This window comes from Dromaius novaehollandiae, chromosome 2 (genome assembly GCF_036370855.1).
Source record: "Dromaius novaehollandiae isolate bDroNov1 chromosome 2, bDroNov1.hap1, whole genome shotgun sequence".
Taxonomy (NCBI): Eukaryota; Metazoa; Chordata; class Aves; order Casuariiformes; family Dromaiidae; genus Dromaius; species Dromaius novaehollandiae.
In genome coordinates this window covers 43,305,848-43,312,748 of record NC_088099.1, presented here as the reverse complement: position 1 = coordinate 43,312,748, position 6,901 = coordinate 43,305,848, and positions in this window count along the sequence as shown.

Here is a 6,901-nt window from a genome sequence, read left to right as displayed (position 1 = left end):
TACTGACTTCCTAAGTTAACACTGTAATCTCCTGTCAATTCGTGCCAACTCACTGCCCCCTAAATTAATTGTGCATAAATTGGCTTGTTGTTTTATTCCATTTCTTAATTGAAGTTTTTTCTTGCATCTATTCCATATACTTTCAAGGGTTACAAGTTTGAGCTGAAATAGACTGGAACAACTGCTATAGTGTATCACAGCAAACCTGTGAGACTTTAGCAGGTGGTGATACAGTGTGTTGGATTTAGTTGCAGTTATGATGCGATTAGAAACATCAGACTGTTAAAAGTCACATTGTGTCTTTGCCAAAGGGAAAAATTACAATTAGCCTTCTCACACAGTGCAAACATATTCTGTCTGCACTGCAACAGAGATATATACATATGTTATATTTCCCTATGACAGTGAAATTTCTGAGTTATATCAATTTTCCTAATTATCATACAATTAAATAGATTTCCCTCAAACTATATTTGATGTTTAGGAAAAAAACATATATATCACCTTTTTGTTTTACCTATCATTTTTGGCTAGTCTTATCTTAGTAATTTTGGAAATTTTGCTAAAAATTCCCCTGAATTTTTAATGAAATACAAAAACTAAGGCTAGTCCAAACTCCTGCTCCATGGCAGAACTGATTATATGTAAGCTATTCCTGATACGTTTTTGCAGTTTGCTTGAAGTATGGATGGAAGTTCAAGAACAACAGCTGCCTTAAGCATATGGATCTAGTTCTTCACTGTCCTTACTGTTACATTTGATGTTTAGATAAACTGTTTAAATCTGACTTATTATGCTACTTACTATTACTATTCCTCATCATATCCACAATGGGCAGGGAAAAAGTTGTGTTCCTTTCCTATTTGCAGATGCCATTTAGATATTGGAAGACTTCTGTCACCAGGTAATTTTCTATTGTCTAAACTCAATAAGTACTTTTTTTCAGTGTTTCCTGATAGGTGATATTTTCAAAATCTGTAATAAGTTTCATTGCTTGCCTTCATACGACTCCCAATTGCGTTCCTTCAATGTGATATCCGAAAAAGGACTGATTCCAGCTGATATTAATATTGTACTACTAAGCAAAATACAAGTGTTATACTGACTGCCTTACAAATGGTGTTCCTTTCTCCACATCCTAAAACATTTGTTTTAAAAATAACTGATGCTGTTGGTTCACATTCAGTTTGTAATTCACTATAACCCAGATCCTTTTCTAAGAAACTAGTACTACTTAGCAGCAATTCCTCAACCTGTATTTCTTCATACTCTTCCCTTGAAACTGTTGAAAAAAATAATAAACACATTTGTTTGCTATTGTTCAGGTCACTGTTGACTATAGAACAGTATGAGAGCCATAGCAGACTATGGAAAGTCTTCAATTAATACATCCTTCCACTATGATAGTTAGCAGTTGAGATCTACTGCCTTGGTACAGCTACCCCATCAGTTTTGCACCTACCTTAGAGTACTTCTCTATAGAAACCTTGCTTTCCTAGCTTTCTTGGAAACCTCTTAGACAAAAATTAAGGCTTAAGGAAGAAGCAGTAAGTATCATATAACTAACTCATTGTGCTGGCATCTTACTGTATATATTTAACCTACCAGTGGAACCCTATCATTGTGATATAAAAATAAGTTTAATTTGGAACAGCACATTTAGCGGATACGTTGAAAAGCCATAAGATTTTCTTATAACTTTACACTGATTTTAAAGGGAGTAGAAGCACATCCTGCTTAGCACCCAGATATTATCATCATTAATAGATTGCAGAATAGCATAAAGACAAGACACTAGTGAAGTAACACAGTGCAGAAAAGTGCTGTATTTTAAAGCTAGGTTACTAGGCTTTATAGTTCAATTTTTACATAATATGGCTTAGAATATAATTTAAAATAAATAGTAGAATATGACTGTTACATCTCATTAACAAAAAGAATTGGAAAGATCAAGACTGTTTTTCCTTGGCAATTTCTTCGTATAGAAATAACTCAATTGACTTTATGGATATCATTGGAAAAAAAGAAGCTTTCAGATGAAGTAAAGGGTATGGAATAACTTTGGAAAAAGAATGAGCTATTTTTATCCTCTCTTTTGATATTGAAGACAGGTTAGCTGCCTGTCCCACTCCATTACTATTGGAAAATTGTGATTACTCAATTTAATTTAAAGATGAATAGCAGCATCCAGTCTCAGTATGGATGAGAAGACTCTGTGTATTCTCTGAAGGCACAGCAGTACTATTAAAAATTCTTCTCACCCTCCTTACACTTCCCTTTAAGACCTCACAAGATGCATTGTCACAGTATTAGCATTATGCAAAGAATGGTCTTAACTTTTGTCAGAGAAGAGGTCCTTTGCCAATTTAAAGATATGATCATCTTTTAAGAAGCTCACCTACTGTAATCAGGAAATTAATTACTAAAAAATATTTACAAGCTCTCAGGTTTATAATGCAAAAAAACACTTACAAGAACAAGAGCACAGGTAAGAAAACAAAACTTCACGTTGGTAATTCGTTTTGAGTACATTGCTTATACCTTTAGATAACAGTATGTATGTAACAGAACAAATACCACTTTTGTGCAATGATATTAAGTTGCCTCAAGACAGTGTAGTAAACCTACTTTTAAAGTGAAAACTGAGTTGTAAATGAAGAGATTCCTTTCTTCAAACCCTGCAGTGCCAGGAACGCATTCTAAATAACTCTGCTTTTTATGTACCTTCTGCTAAGGAAGGTGACCAGTGAAGCAGCATGGCTGAGGAGCTGAGAATAGCTGCAAGTGCCGCGCTCTGCCGGAGAGCTGCAGGTGAAGTCGCAGCCCTGGCACCCTGCCGCCTCTCACCCCAGAGAAGAGCCCCTTGGGAAGGGTGGCAAAGTTGCCTCTTCCCTCTCCTGCAAGCCAGCCTACAAAGATTGCCCTTCACCTGAGCATGTTTGCAGAGACACCTTTGACTTTCATGGGCTGGCTGATATGACTTCACTTTTCTTTCTGTTCCTGCTTCAGTCTCTACTCATCACATCTTTTTTTTAATGCTTTAAGTGTCAGTGCTGTGAAACAGAGACTTCCTTTTGTTCTGTAATTGCATACTCCCTAGCACCAAGGAATCTTGGTCTTGATTATGGCTCCAAGGTGCTACTGTAGCAGAAATAATAATTACGTACTAGAAAAGGAGAATGGAATGATCTTAGAGCTTTATCTCTGCCTAGGGCCACCAAGCCAAATTGGAAAAAGCTATTCATTATTTCTGCTGAGTTATCAATTGCCAAGTCTTTTGCAGATGATTGGTAATCATAACAATTCTCATTTTACTTAGGGCAAGCTAAGGACAAAGATTAAGTCCAGAAATAAATTGGAAAGGTTTGGTAAGTTTGTTGTTGTTGTTGTTTTGTTATTTTTTGGAGACATGTTAAGCATTTGCATAATAAAATGTATCTGAAGAAAACAAAATGCTGTATTAGCTTTGATTCCACTTTGGAGTGTAGCAATTTAGCCCTAAGTCCAGCCCCAATCCTGTTGCTGATATACAGAAAAGACATGGTAACCAAGCCTACTATTTGTTCCCCTAACTCAGGAAAGTGTTTTAAGGTACTTCGCATGGCAAGATTTCCCTTATTAGCTAAAAATGAAATATTTCCCACAAAGAAAGATAAGTGAAACTTACTGTTATTTATTTCCTATAATAAACTATTCACTCTGGGTGAGATTGTGGCTTGCATGTTACAAACTCTTAATACAGAATAAACTCCTAATACTAGTGTGGCCTCAGATCTCTTTTACAAAACTCTCCTGCTGTCTCAGAGATAAGGCCTTTTACATGGCATAAAATCATAATCTACACTCACTTGGCTGCAGAAATCTTCACAGAGCCTTAATGGCTTATGGGCCTTCTATGAATCCTAAAGGGGTGGAAGAAAGTCAAAAATCTCTCTAAAACTTGCACATAAAATTTTGCCTATAGGAAAATATTTATTTGTGAACATAGTACCTGGTAGCCCATTAGTATAAAAAGTTCAAAATTTGGAGTAATATCTTCAAGCTTTAAAAATGTCATTGTCATTTTAAAAATACATTATAGATGTATCTACAGAAATAACTTCCACATCACATTAATTCCAGTATACTTTCTATGTAACATTATTAATACAGTGCTAAAGTATTACCCAACACTTCAAGCAATTCATATACAAAAGCAAGTTATCCACCTTACAATATACAAGACAGCCTCTGTGGGTAGCCTAATGAAAATGAAGAGAAGTGAAATGCTAAGTTTAAGGGAAAAAATCATGAACAAGCAAATGAGACTTTTAGGAAATGCAAAGCTCTTGTTTCACAGGAAGTGTTAAAACAGAAATCACATGGGACAGATACATCTCAAGAACTGTCTTCAGAGAATTAATAACATAGAGCCAAGATATACCTACCACTTTCCAGGAAATCTTGGATGAGTAAGATTTATCAGTTGCCAAACTCTGATATTGATTTAGCTCAAATCTAAGTGGGCTAGGTTATTTCCCCTACACATATTTTTTTTGGGGGGGGGGCGAGTAGGAATGAACTGGGTGAGCCAAAAGTGAAAACAGACCATGTATTTTCCTCCTTAATAAAAAAAAAGAGCTTTCAGAGTAGTGCAGAATGCAGAGTATTGTCATTTATAATTGTTACACCTATGCTCTGCCTGCCCACTTCTACTACAGTGATGGAACACTCAAAGCACTTTACATGGGCCACAATTCTTGTATAAATTCACCGTGTATGACTCCAGTCTTCTTGTAACCTTGTCATATATTGTTTTCTTTATATAACCGATTTCATTATGATTAATGTAATAAAACATTATCCAAATGTTTATTTAAGTACTGAAATATAGAAGCTCGTGTTTCTCATTTGTTGACTCTTAAAGTTGGAATTCCTGCAATACTAAGCTTATGTTTTAAAAAAGTCCAGAGTCTGAGCCATACTAAATTGAAATAGCTGATTCCCATATTTGGCACAAAAAAAATGGAACTCCAGCCAAGTGTGAGGAAGAATATTTCTGAAATGGAGCCTGATTTCAATCATATGTGAATGAATCATGCTGTAAAGGTGTTCTTATCTCAAGTCCATCCCCAGATCATAAGAAAAACATATGCAGTTTTATGGAGCTATCTCACCATTATTTCTTTCAAAGCCTCATCAAGTCTAGAGGACAAATCTGTCTGCCAAATGGGTACTTAAAGGAAGATGTTCATTTAACCTAACTAAATTCTTTTTCTTCCCAATATAGGGCAGAAGGTCTTTGGTTTCCATAGCTACTAGGTTATTTCCTTTGAACTTTTTCCAGAATACTTTTATCTCTTCCACATGCACTGACAGACTATCCTATGAACTACATTTATATTTGTGAAACACTGTGGGCTTCATTACCAATCCATTGCTGGATGGAACAGAAGAAATATAGTCCATGGTTAAAGCCAAATTTCTGACTTATCAATTTAGGTGTTCTAATATTTAGTAACAATTTATTAAAAATTAACTTCAGAGTACTATGAGTGATAGACTAAATCAATAATATTTATTCTGAAGGATTTGGGGTGAAGTTTTCATTGAGCAGAACTGATTCCTTGTTATCAGGTATTTTGATCCAATATAGTTGTATGCTTTCTAAATTAAAGAACATATATATATATGTGTGTGTGTGTGTGTGTATATGCAATGTGATATGTGGCTGCTCTCATTGCGGTGTGAATAATTCATTAAAAAGCCTGGAAATTAATCATCTGTTTCGGGGGTCTCCAACACTGGATAGCACTAGAGGCACACAAGCTATATCACTGTAGTTGTTTTTGCGTTGCCACCTTTTCTCTACAGAAAGGAGGCAATAAATGGGCTTCCCTTTTAGCAATCTAACAGTTGACACTTCATCCACACAAGAGAAGTTGGAGTGTGTCTTGTCCCTTGCATAGGTGTAGTAGAAAAAAGCAGAGAAGTTGCTTCTACTGATTCCACTACGGTATTGCACAAATATCTCTCTTTGAGAAACTGGCAACTGAACAAATTACATTTAGGAACTTCTGATTTTTATATATATATAAAAAAGGTATGGCCACATTGCTGTAGTAACCAAGAAAGACAGACAAACAAACAAAAACTCAGGTTCTCCCATAGAGGTCTCACAAATGTAAGTCTGTTAACTTTTGTGGGAAGACACAAACATATACACATCAGCTTAATTTGTGACATCAGCAAGGCTATACGAAGTCCATAAACTTCTCCAAAAGCCTTTCCAGAAGCAAAGCTTAAAGTACAGAGTTCCCATAACTTTAAGGTACAAAATTCACACCACCTAAATTTTAAGCAAGTGAGCAGCCTCATTTATGTATGTTTTTTCATATCTTTATTCAGGGAAGGCATCATCCTGTAAAGTTGGCTCCAAGACTCCTTGCCACAAACTCTGCTATCATTAAAGAATGTTAACAATCAATAAACTGCCAGTAATATTCTTCTACTAAGGTATTCTGACAAAAAATATGATACTTGAAACTCTCTATCTACAATTTTCTAAAGACTGGGACATCAATACAGGATGGACAACAGAACGGACTGATCTTTGACTTGTGGAACACAAATGCTCCCAGCTAGCAATATCATTTACAGCTCCAGAAAAATATACATGATACTAGAGCACTTTCTGATAAGAAGGTTCAGCAAAGGAAGGTTTTGACTTCTTTGAAAAGATAACAAAGGAAACACAATAAAGATTTGTCTAAAGTTATGCCTGAATCATTATACTCGCTCACTGTCTGGTGTCCCTAATTATCTGACAGCAATTGCTAAACACTGCAGGAGTAGAAGTTATAGGGACAGAAATCTAGATGATCAGGGCATTAAGGCTTAAGGCTACTGACTCACAATACAC